The sequence below is a fragment of the Humulus lupulus genome, chromosome 7, assembly GCF_963169125.1.
Source record: "Humulus lupulus chromosome 7, drHumLupu1.1, whole genome shotgun sequence".
NCBI lineage: Eukaryota > Viridiplantae > Streptophyta > Magnoliopsida > Rosales > Cannabaceae > Humulus > Humulus lupulus.
Genome location: NC_084799.1, coordinates 165,380,162 through 165,399,290, shown reverse-complemented (window position 1 = coordinate 165,399,290; position 19,129 = coordinate 165,380,162). Strand labels below are relative to the sequence as shown.

The window sequence follows — 19,129 nt, the reverse complement described above, 5'->3', positions numbered from 1 at the left end:
TTCATCCATGTTTAATTCAATCAAATCAACAAACAATTCTCTACCATCTATCTCTACTGGTAATGCTCTAACCCACCTCCTAGAGACTACCAGTTCCCCTGTTGGCAACAAAGTTTGAAAACCCCTAGCATACACAATACTACGTCTACAAATCTGGTCTATCACCCTAGTAGATACAAATGAGTGGGTAGCCCCTGAGTCAATCAATGCAGTATACAAGGAACCAGTGCTAGAGATCTGACCTGTCACAACTGAGGGACTAGCCTCCGCCTCAGTCTGAGTCAAAGCGAATACCCTGGCAGGAGCGAGACTGTCTCCCTGCTTTGGCTCCTCTTTCTTAGCTTATGGGCAGTCTTTCTTCAGATGGTTGGCACTCCCATAGATAAAACATGCCCTAATCTGGCACTCACCCTGATGTCGTCGCCTACACCGAGGACACACTGGAAAACTCCTCCAGTTATCACCTCCGCCCTGACGACCACCAATAGAACCTCGTACCCTCCTATCAGAACTTGGAGGAACAAATGAATCTGGAACCCTTCTTTTCTACTCACTGGGGCCACTGCCCTGACTAGACCCAGCAAAAGGAGGCACCGTCCTCCTGGCATCGTGCCTAGCAGCGCTGTCCTTCCATATCTGATCCTCAGCCCTCTCTGCAGTAAGGGCCTTATCCACTGCTTGAGCACAAGTAGTAGTCTCTGGAATCAATGTAATATTCACATCACGGGCGATCATCACATTCAACCCCCATATGAATCTATCTCTCTTGGCCGCATCCGTTGGTGCTAAGTCTGGTGCAAACTTCGCCAGTCTTTCAAATCTCAGGGCATACTCAATAACTGATAACCTGTTCTGAGTCAGGTTGATAAACCCATCAACCTTCGCAGCTCGAACTGCTATGCTGTAGTATTTCTCATTAAATATACTCTTAAATTCTTCCCATGTCATGGTTGTAACATTCCTCCGCTGACTCACTACATCCCACAAGACGCGGGCATCCTCCCTAAGCATGTAGCTAGCACAAGCTACCCTTTCATTTCCTTCAACCCTCATGAAATCTAGGATCAAGGAAATCATATTCATCCACTGCTCGGCTCGCAGTGGGTTTGATCCACCCTCAAAGGTGGGAGGTTGCTGCTTTCTGAATCTTTCATACAAGGGTTCCCACCTGTTCTCAACCACAGGCTGAATCGATACTGGCGCTACATTCTGCTGAATTGGTAACCCTGTGACCTGTGAAGGGGCCTGTTGCCTCATCTGACGAAGTTCTTCCTCTGTTCTATGCAATCTAGCCTCCATTTCAGCTAATATATGTTGCCAGTTCTGTGGGGCAGGTGGAGGGTCCTGACCTTGATTGTCATCCTCGGCCCGACTGCCGCGGAGTCTAGATGATTGCCGAGGCATTACAACTATATGCCTGTAATCAGTGACACCGCTCATTAGGCATGATAACAAGATCCAATTCCACCTCTCAATCTCAACAATAAACCAAGATCAACAATCCAAATAACATGCATATAGCATATAGCACACAACAAGCCTTGCCCTGACATCATGCATATGTTATTTCACTCATCCTGCTCTTTATAAAATAAGCAGGCGAACAAGGCATTAAAACACATATTCAAGCATATTAATCAACCATACCAATCAACCCTGAGTCGAGCTTTTCAATGGCAGCGTGCATACATGTTTGGTCAATCTCCAAAACCAATAAACCTTGGCTGGCTCTGATACCAAGTTGTAACACCCTACTACCTCAGAGCCATTACTAAGTGAGTTTAAAATGTTCAATTAGCTCGCTAAACGAGGTTTTAATAATAAAAGTGTGATTAAATAGAAATCTAGGCTGTAATCATTGAAAATCCCTTAATTCATTGAAAATTTCAAGTGTCTTACATTTGGGATCGCAAAACTTGGTTTATAAAATATTTACAACTCAAAACAAGTTTATAAGTAATTAACCACCAAAATTAGGGTTTATACAGCCATTTCTCAAAAATTCCCCCAACCAAAGCAGTCGGGTAGGCCAAACATGTACGCGCTGCCCCCACGCTCTCCGTACTCATGGCTGGTTGACTTTCTCTTTGCCCTTACCTGCAACACAGAGCACCCGTGAGCCAAAGCCCAGCAAGAAAACTCATACAGCAAATAACATACGCATAACATATAATCATTATGTCAGATAATCAACAGACAAACAAATTGTCTATAAGATTTAAACACAAATACGGCCATGCTGTCCTAGAAGCGTTACCAAAGCCTAGGTTCTCGGTCCACACCGTAAGGATATCCCATGTATCCATTGGGGTCTCACCCTAACCACAAGCACTCTATGTGATAAGTGATAATCCCGGCCCCACTGCCTTTCTCGGCCTTTGCCGTTCTCGACCCTTTGCCGTTCCCGGCTCCTTTGCCGTTCATTCTGCTATAACCACATATAGTATTCTCAAACAACAATCAGGCATATAATACTTCATTTTAAGCTACACCCTAACAATAATACAATCTAGGGTCGTGCCCTACAACAACACTATGGGCCCATGCCCTGCTCTACGGGTGTTACAGTTTTCTTACCTGTATCCCGAGCTTTTCGATGCACCAAGGTCACAAGTACGGTCCTCTATCCCGAGCCTCTCCGAAATCCTAGTCATAACACATATAAAACACTTTTAATACTAACCAATCCCAAAACCACTTCACGGAGCCAATCCTGTACTCTCGGGACCTCTAATTCCCTAAAACAATGTGTTGGAACCATCCCCCGAGCCCTCGGGCAAAAGCCCTAAAAATGCAAAAGCCTAGGGCCGCGACACTCCCATCAAGGGCCGCGGCGCCCAGAAGCATTTCCCTGATCTTGATGCAAGCCTGCGCCGCGGCACCATAGAACAGGGCCGCGGCGCCCCTACGCAAACCCATATTTCAGGGTTTTCCCCTGAATTTTTCCTTAGCCAAAAACTACTCCAATTCAACCCAAACAAGTACCTAAGCCCCAAAATCAATTTAAAACCCCAATTGAACCCTTTAACAACCTATAAACATAAAAAACAAACTCAATTACACAATCACACTCAAGATCCATTCTTGAGTTTCAAATTTCAGAAGTTCAAACCATGGCTTTTAAAACATAATCCAAAGCCTAAAAACTGCAAACCATACTTATAAAATCTTAAACCACACTAGGTACGAAATTTAAACATGCTAAGGATTCATACCTCAATCAATACTCAACTTGAACTTTTCTCAATTCCAGCTTCAAGCCTCTTTCCTTTTGATTATCCTAACTGAATTTCCAAGTAAAACCAGCCATATTTCCTTTCGGTTCCCACACCTAATCTCTGTAAATTCAAGCTTAATTTCAACAAAAACAGAGCACAAATTCTTACCTTTGATCAATCCTTGCTCAAATTCAAATTTGGTTGCCTCAAACTCCCTTCATTCTCTCCTAGGTTTCAAGAATTCAGTTTTCTTCTTCTTCTCCTCTTTTCCTCTATCTTTTCCCCCAATTTCAACATAAACCACTTTCTAACTAAGTGTTATACGTGAATCCTTCAGTTGAAGCTGTCTATCCCTTGCCAAATGACTATTCTACCCTTCCATAAATATCCTTTCCTAACTAAACCTCAAGGGAACTTTTGTAATTTCATCTCTATTACAATTCTATCATTTTCCCATCACAACTTGTTACTCTCAGCAATTACTAATGGTTACTCAAGTTACTCAATTACCAGTAACCATTAACTCACAAAAACTCAATTTACAAAATCCCCAAAATACCCCTAGGCTCCTCCCGAGTCGGGTATTCAATCCCATTGCGACTTTTAAACTAATTAGCTCCCTAGGACTGTCTCGATATGTTGTAAAGAACGCCCTAGACTAATACTTACAAAACATTCGCATAACATGATTTATAAAAGAATACCATCCATTATTAAAGTCTCAGGGGGACTTATTTAAAATCATGCAAGTTGGCGCCATAAGTTTAAAATAAAACATAGGTTTTTATGCAAAGTTCAAAGAAAAAACCAAATAATTTAAATACAGAGTCCCACTGATAATTTTAGGAAAGTCTCTTAAAAACAAAACATAATTTAAATGGCGTTCTACGTTGATCGTTTTATCGTCCATAGGATTGCCCCACGCCATACACCCCATGATGAAAGAACTCCTCACGTCACCACGTGTGCCATAGAGAAAACCTATTTGCTACCTGGAAGGAAAGTAAGGGGGTGAGCTAAAAGCCCAGTAAGGAAGTACAAGCAAATAAGCAAGTAAGAAAACAACAAACAACCAAACACTAACGTTCATCTAACACATCATGGTATATCATAACATAATCGTAACATTTCATCACATCATAACATAAACGTAACGTTTCATCATATCATAACATAAATGTGACATATCATCATATCATAACATAAATGTGACATATCATCATATCATAACATAAATGTGACATATCATCATATCATAACATAAATGTGACATATCATCATATCACAAACATACAGCATACATGATGAGCATGGAACGCTAGTTGTTCATGTCACCCTATGAGGTAAACAGGAGATCACTGGTCCTTGAATAACCTCGGCGCGTCCGCCCTAGGAGTCACGTCTCAATGTCCTTAGTAACTCGTTCGATGTATCTGACATCGAAATCTGTTTGATGTATCTAACATCGTATTCTATTTGATGTATCTAACATCCATACACATATCACATTCAACAGATCATCACATTAAGGCATTCATAATTTCATAACAGTTCATTCATATAACAGCCTTACCATTCATAGCATAAAATCATAAAATCTATCTAACTTCCTTACCTCAGGTCCAAGCTAAGAATTTCACAATCTTTCAACGAGCCTATATCATAATCAAAATAACGTTTCTTAGGTTCATAAAATTACTATTTTGCCCTTCCATACAACTCATGTGTGCATGGGCCATGCACTCATGATAATAGTTACACTAAACATGCAATTATTGCCAAAAAGAATAATGCTCGTTCTACCCATTTTACTAACATGATTGTTTTATAAAAATCTCATAGTTAAATAATAATCATGATTTTGGACGTAAAAGTTGATTTGCATGTAACATGCATACGTGGGAACATTGCGTAATAAAGACGTTTTCAAAAACGATAATTCTACATTTCTTTTATTATTTTAAAATCAATAGACATATTACATGCTTTATTTTTCTTAAAATTTCTAAGTTGATTAAATTTCTCAAAACTTTATTTTATTTTATAAATTTATTTTATTTTAGCTCAAAATAAAATATGTGACATTTTCATTAAATAAGTATTAATTTACCAAGAATTACCCAACAAGCTTGGATTTAATTAAAATACCTATTTTAATATGTTTCTTTAGAAAAATATATTTTATCATTGTGTTACAAAAATGATGTGAAAAATATATTTTAAGTGTGGAAAAATACATTTTGATTTAATTTATTTAAGACTTAGTTTTTAAGTAGCAAAAATCCATATGTGACAATTTAATAACATTTGTTAACCTTTTTAAAACAAACTTTCAGCCACCATTTATTTTATTCAAAAATCACAAATAAATAGAGTCTAAATATTTTTCTCAATCAAAATAAAGAAAAATCATTATTTAACAAAATATGCATTCATACCATTAAAATATCATTTTTCAATATTACCATAACTTAGGAAAAATAATTTATTCCAAAAATTACTCAAATTCATTTTTAGTGAAACTTACTTCATATTTTATTACAAAATTCCAGCAACTATTATCATCATTAAAAATCACCATATTCAAGTTTATAAACCCATATTTTCCCAAAATTCAATAAAAATTCTGTAGGAAATTAATTGAGTAAAATATCATAACATGAGACTTAAAATCCTCTTTTAATTTCATAAAAATTAACATATTCATCAAGAACATTATTTATGCATGCAACTCATCTTTTTATCAACTTTTACCCAATTATTTACAAAAAAAAACAGCAAGCTTAATTCTTTATAAAACTCAACTTTTGTCTCAAAAATTACATAAAATCATACATGCTTAAAATCTCATTATACTCTTATAATATGCATGATTCTAATATCACTAACATATTCACATGAATCCTTTTAAAAACCATTTGTTGCAATTCCATGAAAACCAACAAAACACTATCAATAAAATAACATATAGTAATTTATAAGCACCATATTCACATATGCCTTATATTAACCTAACATGTTTCTATCATTATTTCATGCATCTTATAATTTAATCATTCAAAATATAACATGCATCTAACAAAATTTCATGATCAAGATATCAAGATTGCCACTTATTCTCTTACCCATATAACATAGGTCCTAAAACATGGATCTAATATATTGTAAATCACACAACATATCAAGAACACCCTTGGGTGTACCTAGGCCGAAATCACCAAACATGCACTCATAGATTATTACAATTTTTTATGCATAGCAAAATCAACATCACAACCCTTAAACACAAATCATACTCTCACAAAATCCAAATCCTATACATCAATCCTACCAAAATCAACCATTAGCACCATTAACAAAACCTCATATACAACCCACCCAAAAACAATATAAGGGCTAAGAAAAGGCCATTACCTCTCTTGATTGTAAAATCAAGAACACAAAAGATCAATACCCAAACTCCACACCCTTGTTCAAGCCTAGGGTTTTTATGGGAAAGCCACCATGAGGAGAAGGAAGAACCCAAACACACACAAGAAAATAACACAAATCAATAACATATTATCAAATAAAGAGATTATGCAAAAGAGAAAACGAGAAGACATACTCTAGGGGGTTCCTCTTCACCTTCTCCTTCCTTCTTCCTTTCTTTCTTTCTTCCTCTCTCTCTCTCTCTCTCTACACGCCACTCTCTCTCTCTCTCTCTCTAGGTCACGGCAGCCACACACAAGAGCAATGGCTCTTCTCTCCTTTCATAACCCTTTTATCAAAAATCCTCCCATAAAGTCTCCCCTAACACAATAAGGTAAGTTTCCATTTCCCTTTTATTTTTCTTAATTTCTCTTTATTTTAAAAAGATATAAAGGAATAAAAATATGATCATGCCTATCCCCAAAATGATTATGGTCTTCAATTTTTGATTTTTACCATCTTAAGGAAATTATTCCTTTCCCACTAGGTCACACGCCCAACTCCCTATTTCCCTTTTCTTTTCTTTTTTTTTTTTATAAATAAATTAACCCAAATAAAATCTAAAATAAGGAAACATAAAATGTGTAGAAAATCTACACATGTGCACCATGCTACCATGCACTAGCACACACTAAATCACTAGGGTGCATTACTATCTACCATGCACCTTAGTGCATTCCACCATAGCTCACATAATTACCTCAATTGTCACACTTAATTAAAATGTAACACTAATAGTAAAATAACATGTTACACAATTATTCACTTATTAAATTAATTAACCAAAACATTTCTAACAATTAAATAAAATAACACACAATCAAATAAAACAAATAATCAACCAAATAAAATAACAACACTTAAATAAAACAATTCATCACACTTAACATTTAAATCAAATAAATCACAAAAATTTAAATAATCTAAAAATTTTTTTTTGGTGCACTACATATGTGCATCACAGTAATATCACCACTCACACGTGGTATTAATCACATAATTCAATTATTACAATTTTGCCCTCAACGGGCTAAAATTACCAATTTACCCCTATCATGCAAATGGGGTCCACATGCATATTTATACCACCTAAACATGCATTCTAATCACATACTCATTTAATTATCATGTTAGTTCACGTATTGCCCTCCAGGTACACTAATCCAGGTCCTAAACCTTATTAGCAAATTGGGGTGTTACAATTATCCCCTCCTTACAAGAATTTCGTCCTCGAAATTACCTGAACAACTCGGGATGCCGCTCCCGCATATCAGACTCAAGCTCCCACATCACCTCTTCAACCTTGATGTTCCTCCATAACACTTTAACCAAGGCAATAGTGTAACGACCCGGATTTTCAAGACTCGATAATGCGGAAATATAAATGTTTTCATTTAACAAAATGTCTCAAAAACCCATAGAAAAAAAAACTTTTTAAAAAGTCGTATGGCCATACTTAACATTTAATTACAAACATGTTTTATAAAGATTAGAGTGAGCCTAGTTTAGGAAAATTACACAACATTTCCAAAAATAAAAAGGCTTCCCAAAAGGTCGGTCCACATGTACATTTGCAAGGAAGACTCCAGCGCTCACTGCTCTGCCTTGCCCTTGCACTGACCTACAACATGAAACAACTAGGTAAGCGAAAACGCTTAGTAAGATCAACTTTCAAACAAAGCATGTAGAGAATTAGGGTTCCGGACCCATCCGGACCCTAAACAATCAATTTCAAGAACGCTAAAGCGTCCTGGCAAACTTATGGTCATGCCTGATAACCAATGATAAATTAATTCGTAACTAGATAAAAATCCTGCACTCAGAAAATCTCAGAACAAGCAGATATATTATATCACAACTATATCTTACCAACAATTATATCCCTGCACTCAGAAAATCCCAGAGCAAGCAGATATATTATATCACCAAATAATTCGAGACCAACGCTCGACAATTTCCAACAATTCATGCGTAACGCGCCCTCCAACATAATTGCTAATCTGTAAAAGAGAACTGAGTCCCCACACTAAGATCTAGCCAATAAATATTCTCATCAAGGGTAACTATCGTGTTACCTAGGGCATCGCTACATATTCAAGAGTGTAATCCAATTTACACGATTTTATGGAGACTTCTATGTTAATCAGTGGTGCTGGTGAGCAGCTGCCCCTAGGGTGTTCAACCTCACTCTATCTTGGCAACCCCTAGTATCTCTAGGCACTCTCACGGAATGGCCAATATTCACGGCTGCTATCCGGGAATAACTTATCAGAGCACTTGCTCGGATTCTAACCGTCCAATGATTAAGTAAGCATGAGGGCCCCTAGGTCCCATTTATCTTGGCGCCCCTAGGTTTAACCAACTTATCCTCATCTCATGGCCACTCGTCTCGGTAATGAACCGGACATAAATAAAATCAAGCAGTGTGACGGGGATCAACCGTCTAGGATATGACGGACTTCTACCGTTCATATTTTCTAAATCAGCACTCACTAGACTAACGTCTCTAAGCAACTTTCTATGACAGCCTATGTATATGCATGTATCCCTATACTAACATATAAGACAATAATCATTTCATGTTGCAGCCATACAATATAAGTTGACTTACTTGGAGTCCTTAGCGCTCAGCAAGTTTTCACCCTCCAACGTTCAGTCCAGTTACGCTTAGCCAATACTGTAGTTATCCATACAGTATACTCGGATTAATTATGGCACTCATAATTCATTATTATTATTTTGGGCAGTTTGGTCATTTTAATAAAAGTCATTTGTAAGGATTTACAATCCTTATTTGGTTTTAAACCTATTAAGGAAAGTTATACAAAATATTCGAGACTAAACCCTAAGTCTCGGGGAGACCTATCCTAAGGTCTCGATACCTAGGCTCGGGTATCACAATGGTATTTCCCACAATCCGCTAAAAATCTTATTCTTTCAAGGTATCGCTATTAACCCGCACTTTCGACTAGTCGGTTAAAATATGTAAGATTTTAGCCGGTATTATATCCAGAAAATACAAATAAATTCCTTAATTATTTTTAAAGAAAATAAACTCTTTAAATTTTCCTTTTATTTTTCTTAAGGTTTTAATATCTAAAAACCGTTTTAAGAAAATTGCCTAATTTGTCTTAATTAGGAAAACCGTTATAAATTTCTCATCTTGACTAATTAATTTTCCAAAAGCAATTAATCAATTTTACTTACTAGGAAAATAATTTATTTAATTATTTTCTCAAAATATAGGGTTTTAAACCCTCTTTTAATTTATTAACTATTAATAAATTAAATCTCTTATTTTTAGAAAGAATAAAAACTCTTTAATAAAAATAATTCATTTAAACTCAAAGGGTAAATTTTAGTGAAAATATGATTTCAAGACTTACCATTTTATATCTTGAAATAAGCAAAATTTTACTTTTTACCTTATGTTCCAAAATCTCATTTTTACACTAAGTGTGAAAAACCTATTTTTCACATTTTTAACTACATACTTCGTTAGTTCATAACTTGAAATTTACTTACCCAATTGTTACCAAAATTTCCCAATTCCATTTTTGTTATGCCATTTAGGCCTTTGTAAAATCTTAGGTCAAAATGAGCATTTTTGATTGGTGAAATCATTTTCCAACAATGAGGTAAAAATGACCTTATTTTCAAGTCCTTATTTTTTCCAAACTTTGACAGTTAATAACTTTCAAACCGTTCAATATTTTCTTACCAAATTTTACAGTGGAATAATATGTTATGCCAGTAATATGTCCACAAAATTTTAGAAAAAACTGGGTTCATTTGCCCTATACAGTGGCTGTCCAAACTTGGTTCCGAAAATAAGAATACGAAAAAACAGTTTTTTACCTCAACTTTGAAATAGCATAACTTACTCATTTCTAAACATTTTTTTGTGTTTCAAAAGCTCAATTTTATGTACTCAATCTCAACAACATCACAGTACAATTAAATTTTACAAAACCAATATACAGTGGCTGCTTGACCCATTGGAAGTCACAGCTCAAAACATGTTTTGTTTTAGGGTATCCTACAAAACCCTTGGGGGTTTTGGTTCCCATTTTCAAAAATCAATACACATGCATCATAAAAATTATTAAACAACTACCATAACCTTATTACATCACCAACAAGAAACTTTAAGCATTAGATATACAAAATAATGCTTAAAACTAAAAACCCTACAACCAAAATCATCAAAAGTAAACTTTTTACCTCTTTGGTGTTCTTGCTTAAGGTTTGGACCTTCCTATTAGCTTTGGCTCCTCCAAAACCTTTCAAAAACCCTAACCAACTTCCCCCAACAACATAGTTAATTAGCTATTTGAAACTCTAAGCTTAAAACTTTACAAAAGCCTAGATTAGTGAAGGTTTACCTTAGGGAAAATACTTCCTAGACCAAGACTTAGCCTCCAAGTTTTCCTTGGTGTTCTTGAGGTTGAATATTGAGAGAACACTTTGAATGGTCTTAAAAAATCAGATGAGAGTGAATGAGAGAGGGAGAGTGGTCGGATTTGGGGGTTAGAATGGCTCACACAACTCTTCAAAATATCACAAAACACTTGAGTGCTTTTCTACCCACTTGCCCACTTGACTTCTTAATTAAAATGGGAGTTAAACTTTATAGAATTGGGTTCACACCACTCTAAAACACCACATGGCTGGCCACCCTTTGCCATATATGATCATTTCATTATTTTTAAATTTTTTTTATTATTATTAAAGGTTAATAAAGGTTTCATAAAAAGAAAAGTCCAAATTGGCTTTTGACACCTTTTTTTTTCACTCTTATTAAGTTTTAATCACCAAACTTAACATTAATTAATTAAATTAAATGTCTCTCACATTTAATTTAATTAATCACATAGTAAAATTTAACCTAAGGTCCATTCATGGAATAAAATTCCCCATTTCGGTAAAATTAGGCATTTAACACAAAATGCCCTAAAATTTCCATTTTCTTTTAGGTTTATTATTTTTGACCAAACTTTAACTTTTATGAATGTATTTTATGCCCAAAATATAATTTCCATGATTTTTCATTTTATTTTCCGAGATTTTTACCCGATCAGGGTTTTTGTGTCGGTCCAGGACCGAAAGTCTTATCTTGACTTTTAAAATCACAAAATTCATATTTTGGCTAGTAATAACTCATGGAATACTTACAAACAAAATATAATATTATTTAAAATAATATTCTTAACCCGGGGGAAAAATCCCGACCCGAGTCGTTTAAAGGTACCCGAAAATGCAGGACGTTACAAATAGTCTTACTCCGCAAGACTTTGTCCTTCCTATCAAGGATCTGAACAGGCTTTTCCTCGTATGATAAATCCTGATCTAACTCCAAGTTCTCATAACTCAGGACATGAGTAGTATTTGATACATATTTCCGGAGCATGGATACATGAAACACGTCATGAACCCCTGATAGAGCTGGAGGCATTGCTAACCTGTAAGCCACCTCTCCAACTCGCTCCAAAACCTCAAAGGGGCCAACAAACCTGGGACTCAGCATGCCCTGAACACCGAATCGTTTCACCCCTCTCAGGGGTGAACCCTGAGGAATACATGACCACTAACCTGAAACTCTACACTCCTGCGTCTCAGATCTGAGTAACTCTTCTGACGACTCTGGGAGGTGAGCATACGAGCTCTAATCTTCTCAATTGCCTCATTAGTCCTTTGTACCATCTCTGGACCCAGATATCTTCCCTCACCTATCTCATCCTAGTGTATCGGTGACCTGCACTTTCTCCCATACAGCATCTCATACGGAGCCACTCCGATAGTCGCCTGATAGCTATTATTGTATGAAAACTCAATCAATGGGAGATACTTACTCCAAGATCCCCCAAAGTCCAACACACATGCTCGTAACATATCCTCCAATATCTGAATCGTCCTCTCAGACTGCCCATCAGTCTGAGGATGATAAGCAGTACTGAACCGTAGCTGTGTGCCCATTGCCTTCTGCAGGCTCTCCCAAAACTTGGAGGTGAAGGTGGGGTCCCTGTCGGAGACTATCAACCTCGGAGCCCCATGAAGTCGAATAATTTCCTTCACATAAAGCTCAGCATACTGCTCCACAGTATAAGTTGTTCTCACAGGTAAAAAGTGGGTGGACGAAGTATACCTGTCTACAATCACCCACATCGAATCATGCTGACCCACGGTCTTCGGCAATCCAACCACAAAGTCCATGGTGATATCTTCCCAATTCCACTCAGGAATCCCTAGAGGCTGCAATAACCCTGCTGGCCTCTGATGTTCCGCCTTAATTTGCTGACAAGTTAGGCACCTTGCCACATAGTCTACCACATCCCTCTTCATGCTTGTCCACCAATACAAAACTCTCAAATCTTGGTACATCTTCGTAGTACCTGGGTGTAAAGAGTAGGGAGTGGTATGAGACTCATCCAGAATCTCTCGCCGAATATCTGGATCAATCACCCTTATCATGCAAACGGGGTCCACATGCATATTTATACCACATAAACATGCATTCTAATCACATACTCATTTAAATTCATATATTATCATGTTAGTTCACGTATTGCCCTACAGGCACACTAATCCAGGTCCTAAACCTTATTAGCAAATTGGGGTGTTACAATACTGATTTTGTAAAAATAAATTTACTGTGATGTTTTTGAGAAGGATTACATGAGTTTGAACTTTTGAAACACTAAAAAACGTTTAGAAATGGGTGAGTTATGCTATTTCAATGTTTAGATAAAAAATGTTTTTTTTCTTATTTTTAATTTCGGGTCCAAGTTTGGACAACTACTGTATAAGGCTAATGAAACTAGTTTTTTTCTAAGGTTTGGTGAATATATTCTTGGCATACCCTAGTATGCCTATGTAATATTTGGTAACAAAGTACTGAATAGTTTTAGAGTTATTAAGTACCAAATTTTGGAAAAAAATAAGGACTTGAAAATAATGTCATTTTTACCTCAATGTTTGAAAATTGTTTTCACCAATAAAAGATGCTCATATTAACGTAATATTTTACATAGACCTAAATGGCATACCAAAGATGGAATTGGAAAATTTTTGTAATAATTGGATAAGTAAATTTCAAGTTATGACCTAACAAAGTATGTAGTTAAAAATGTGAAAAATGAGGTTTTCACACTCAGTGCAAAAATGGGATTTTGGAACTGAAGATAAAAGTACATTTGTGCATATAGCAAGATAAAAACTTGGTAAGTCTTATAAAATTTTTGACCTTTAATACCACTTTAAGATTAGTGAGAATTATTATTATTATTAAAGAATTTTTATTCTTTCTAAAAATAAAAGATTTAATTTATTAATAAGTTAATAAATTAAATGAGGGTTTAAAACTCTATATTTTGAGAAAATAATTAAGTAAATTATTTTTCTAGGAAGTACACTTGATTAATTGACTTCGAAGAATTTAGTAGTCAAGATAAGAAATTTAGTAGTTTTTTGTAATTAAGTCAACATTAGGCTATTTTCTTAAAACAATTTTTAGAGATTAAAACCTTAAGAAAAATAAAAGGAAAACTAAGAGATTATTTTTCTTGAAAAATAAGTGAGTAATTTAATTAGTATTTTCTAGATATAATATTGGAAACAATCTTTATATATTTAACTGACTTGTTAAAAGCATGGGTTAATAGCGAAGCTTTTAAAGAATAATATTTTTAGCGTATTATGGGAAATACAATTGAGATACCTAAGCCTAGGTATTGAGACCATAGGATATGTCTCCTCGAGACTTAGGGTTTAGTCTCAAATTTTTGGGTACGAATTTTTTGAATGGGTTTCAAACCAAATAAGGATATGTAATCCTTACAAATGATCTTGAAAATGACCAAACTTCCCAAAATAACAATAATGAATTATGAAGTGCCATAATTAATTAGAGTATACTGTACGAATAATTACAGCATTGGCTAAGTATAACAGGACTATACGTTGGAGGGGGAAATCCTGCTAAAAGCTAAGGACTCCAAGTAAGTCAACTTCTATTGTGTGACTACAACATGAAACAACTAGTGTAATGTATGCTAGTTTAGAGACAAATGCACATGTATACACTTCCGTAGAAAGTTTTCATAGAGACGTTAGTCTAGTAGGTGCTGATTCAGATATGCTAGACGGCAGATCCCCGTCACATTGCTTGTTTGATTTTATTATGTCCAGTTCACTACCGCGATGAGTGGCCAATAGGTGGGGATTGCTGGTTTAAACCTAGGGGGCACCACAAGAATGGGACGTAAGGGCCCTCATTCTTACTTAATCATTGAACGGTTAGAACCCGAGCAAGTGCTCTGATAAGTTATTCCTGGATAATAGCCGTGAATATTGGCCATTCAGTGAGAGTGCCTAGAGATACTAGGGGTTGCCAAGTTTGAGTGAGGTTGAAGACCCTAGGGGAAACTTCTCTCCAGTACCACTGATTAACATAGAAGTCTCTGTAAGCTTGTGTGTTGACCCTCAATCTGTCCAACGACACAGAGTTAGAATAACGGCAAAGAAATAAGAAGGCAATCAAGAATGGAATCAAATGGTGAAGAAATGACACAAGTGATTTATAGTGGTTCGGCCCCAACTGGGTGATAAAAACCTACGTCCACTTAGAGATATTATTGATGTTGAATCCTAATGCCGTGATCAAATAACTAGGGTTCTTGAGTTTCACAAGCCTTAGGAGAATTACAATGTTTCGGTGGATAATCGCAATATGCTCTGTCTATGAGTATTCAGAGAAAAGGTTCAAAAGTTCCCTCCTTGAGCCTTCTCTTTCATATTTATAGGCTCAAGGGGGTTACATGGGCCAATGGGCCTTAATTATCCTTAATATTAGCGTATCGAGGTAATAAAGAGAAAATAATAAATGTAGTTATTACAATATTACATATCACTAAAGGAAAAAAACCAAAGCATGCTACCAGGCTGGTCGCATCTAATCGTGAGATGTGATGAAGCAACAAGGAACTGGTCAATAGTCGAACAACACCTCTCTACTTTGACACTGCCACGTGGAAACCGCGTGTAATAAATTCTTGCCACGTCATCAGGAGCCATTTTTGGGTAAACATTTGCCCCCCAAGTTTATTTTACTGCGACCAACATAAAGTAAACTTAGGAAACTAACCCTTCGCGTACCCCACCAAATCTGTCAGAGCCGTCCATCCTTCTCAAAAAAGGAAACCAATTATGTCTTTTTAGTTTCCCAAAAAGTTGTCTGACAGCTATCGTGCTTCCCCATGCCTTGAAAAGTTAATCCCATCATTACCTCTTTTACAACGCCACGATCAATATAAATAACTCCTCCTTTTTACACTTCTCTTTTCCTCAAGAACTTCTGAAGAACAAAGCAAAACAGACCCAGAAAAGATCCCCAATCCAAGGTGTGCCTGCCCAATCGCTTGAATCAATGCTCCAAACTTTTATACAAGTAAGTTTTCTGACCGATTCTTTTCTGTTACGCTGTGCGGATTTCCCTTTATTTTAGATTTATGAGTTTCTAAGTTCTTGAAAAATCATTTTGGGGTAAATTGGTATGTTGATCTGTGCTTAAGATGGTGGGAAAATAACACCTTGCTGGTGTTAGGAATCAGTTTGGTAGTCAGGATAATCGATTTAGGGCGCAAAATCGAAGTAAAAATTTGATTTTTAAGCATGTAGAAAAACTGGGTTTTTCCCGCTCCTTCGGAGTTGAAAAAGTTTCTTCTAAAAAAAAACTTTTTACTTCTATTTTTTGATCCGTTTTTCAAACAGTTCGCATAAGACTTATTGTTTTTGTCAGAATGTTGCTGGTCGTATAAAAGCTTAACTATTATACACGAGCAACATTATTCCAACACTTAACACCTCCTGGTCTTTTGGGCCGTAGATTCTCATCTCCCCTTCTCTGTTTGCAGATTTTCATGAAAGATCCATGGGGAGGTGAGAGGCCAATTCACGATGACCTGCTCGCTCAGTTGCTCTTGGATGAAGAAAAGTCATCGCTACTCATCCCGGAGATTCCATTTTCTCGTACTTCAACCAATAGACCTCAAACCAGTCCATCAATTATGGGTAGAGTCAAATCCACGGCCCAGAAAAAGAGAACGACCAGACCCTCTCCAAACCGGCCCGCTCCTCAAGCTGGAATTCCCTTGAGCAGTGGTCGAGGCAAAAACTTGCAACTCGAAATCCAAAGATAGACCCATCCCGGCAGCATCCTCCGACCATCCGTCGAATGGTATGTTGCTCCTCCTAGCCAAATCACAGCTAGGATGGTAAGCAACTACCTTAGAAAGTATGGACTTTCTGGGGTGACTTTATTCTTACCCACCACCGACCAGCGGGCAAACCTGCCCGGAGGCGCCTTCAGCGCCTGGTCGAGGTATCACATTGAGGCTGGGGCAATCCTGCCTCTCCATCCTTTCTTCCAAGGAGTGGCCAATTATTTTGGGGTCGCTCCTTTCCAAATAATACCAAACGGGTATAGAATGCTTTCCACACTCTGTATCCTTTATACCCATAAAAAGTGGCCTATTCCTACGCCACACGAGGTCAACTACCTGTTCGACCTCAAATCTAACCCCAACCAGGACAACACGAGGTTTTTTCTTTTTTACCACCAGGAATCGACCCGCACGTTCCTGAGTGAGACCACCTTCAAATCTAATGTGGGGAAGTACCACCAAGAGTACTTCTTAACTACCGACTTGGTTGCCAACAACCTAGCCTTCACCCAAGGAGGTAATTTCTTTGTTCTCTGGTCGTTTATTTCGTTTTGTTTTATCTGCGTCATCCTTAGAACATTAGCACTCTTCAGGTCCATGGCTGTGACCAGCTCCTACTCCGAACATGGTGATTTGAGCTGCTCTATTAGCTAGCATGACTGACGTAGAAAAAAGCGTCAAGCAGCTGGTCAATGAAGCCAACCTAAGGCTGGTCGGGCTTCTGGCATCTCACCAGGACGTGAGGGAGTCAACGGCTGGGAGTGCCACTAGCGAGGAAATTCCCGAGCAGCATTCGGACGTGTCGCAACCTCCAAGGAGGAGGGCAACTGGGGTGACTATCAGGGAACCCTCCAGCACCCCATGAACAGATGCTCCCCTTGCCCCTTCGGGAAAAGGAAAAAAGAAGGTTTCCAAACCCCCAGCACCCACCAAAGAGTTTTCAGATGAGAACAATATTATCTTCTCACTATTAGACAGTTTGCCCATTCCCTGTCATTTATTTGACGGGGAAGGCAACTTTACATACACTCCAAATTTAAATTCAGAATTCTTCCAGGCAGAGAATGAGTGTAACACTAGTAAAGTAAATAGTGTAGCGACCAGTAATTATAGCACAGGTACTTTACTTATAATTTCCTTGTTTTCCTTTTTAGCTCCATCTATACATATTGTCTCACTACTCGCAATGTTTCCTGACATGCAGATATGTCGTCTGGAGACATGTTCAATCATTACACTGCATCTGCTGCTCCCTCGAGCAGGAAGAAGGAGAGCAAGCGACACCGCGGAGAAAGCAGCAAGGCTCCCTCGACCAAGAAGGCCCAAACTGAGGATCTCCCAACAACTGTTGCTCCTTCGAAAGAAACAATGCCCCCTTCGGCACCACTCAACCAGAAGTCCCCTCCTGCACCAGCCGACCAACACTCTACCCCTCCAACGCCAATCGACCAGACACCCCAAGGCCAACTGGAAGATGCCCTGACCAGTACTGTGGTTGGCTCAGCCAGAGAGAGAATATACAAACTCTCGAAGCACAAACGAAGCCAAGAGGCCATTGTCGGCACAAGCTCCATGGAGGTCGACCAGATCATAAACTGAGGGCTGAATGAGATAGCCAGTGTAAGCTGCTTTCTATTGCTGAGTGACTTTACTTTGTCATTTTCTTTTATCATCTGATCTCGTTATCTGATCATAGGGATTGTTGACTATAATCGCTGACTGGCGCCGTACGGGGACTTTGGTCACCCAAACCAAAGACTCCGACACCAAGCACAATGAGGCGATGAAGGTGCTCGAGGGGAAAAATGCTGAGCTGCTCGAGGCAAACACAGAACTGCTAAAAAAGAACACCGACATGATCGAGCAAAACTCCCAGTTGACCGAAGAGCTGTGGGAGTTCCGAACTACCCTGGCCAAATATAATGAAGACAAAGAAAAGTTTAGGGAGTTTGCTAAACTTAACTACCAGGAGGCCAAATAGCTTGAAGTCGATCTGATCGCAAGCAGAAAGGAGACTGAGGAGCTGGAGGGGCATGTCAAGGAGCTTGAGGAGACTAACGCCAGCAACTTGGTGAAATATAGGGAAGCCACCCACCTTTGCTTCTACGAGTTCTGGAAGCACAACCGTGGGGCCAACTTCAACTACCTTTCCGAGCACCTGAGGCGAACTCAATTAGCTTGGTGCACTGCTCGCCTGGAGGAAGAAGAAAGAGCCAAGAT

General features: G+C 37.7%; 1 long non-coding RNA gene across 1 annotated transcript; it reads right to left on the bottom strand.

The window, feature by feature from the left end:
• Nucleotides 1-8,107: 8,107 nt before the first annotated feature.
• LOC133789987 (uncharacterized) lies at nt 8,108-11,383 on the bottom strand. The gene is made up of 3 exons (XR_009873830.1): nt 11,075-11,383; nt 10,914-10,992; nt 8,108-8,310 (listed from the first exon to the last, which is right to left on the bottom strand). It is a non-coding gene; the product is annotated as an uncharacterized LOC133789987 (long non-coding RNA).
• Nucleotides 11,384-19,129: the final 7,746 nt, after the last annotated feature.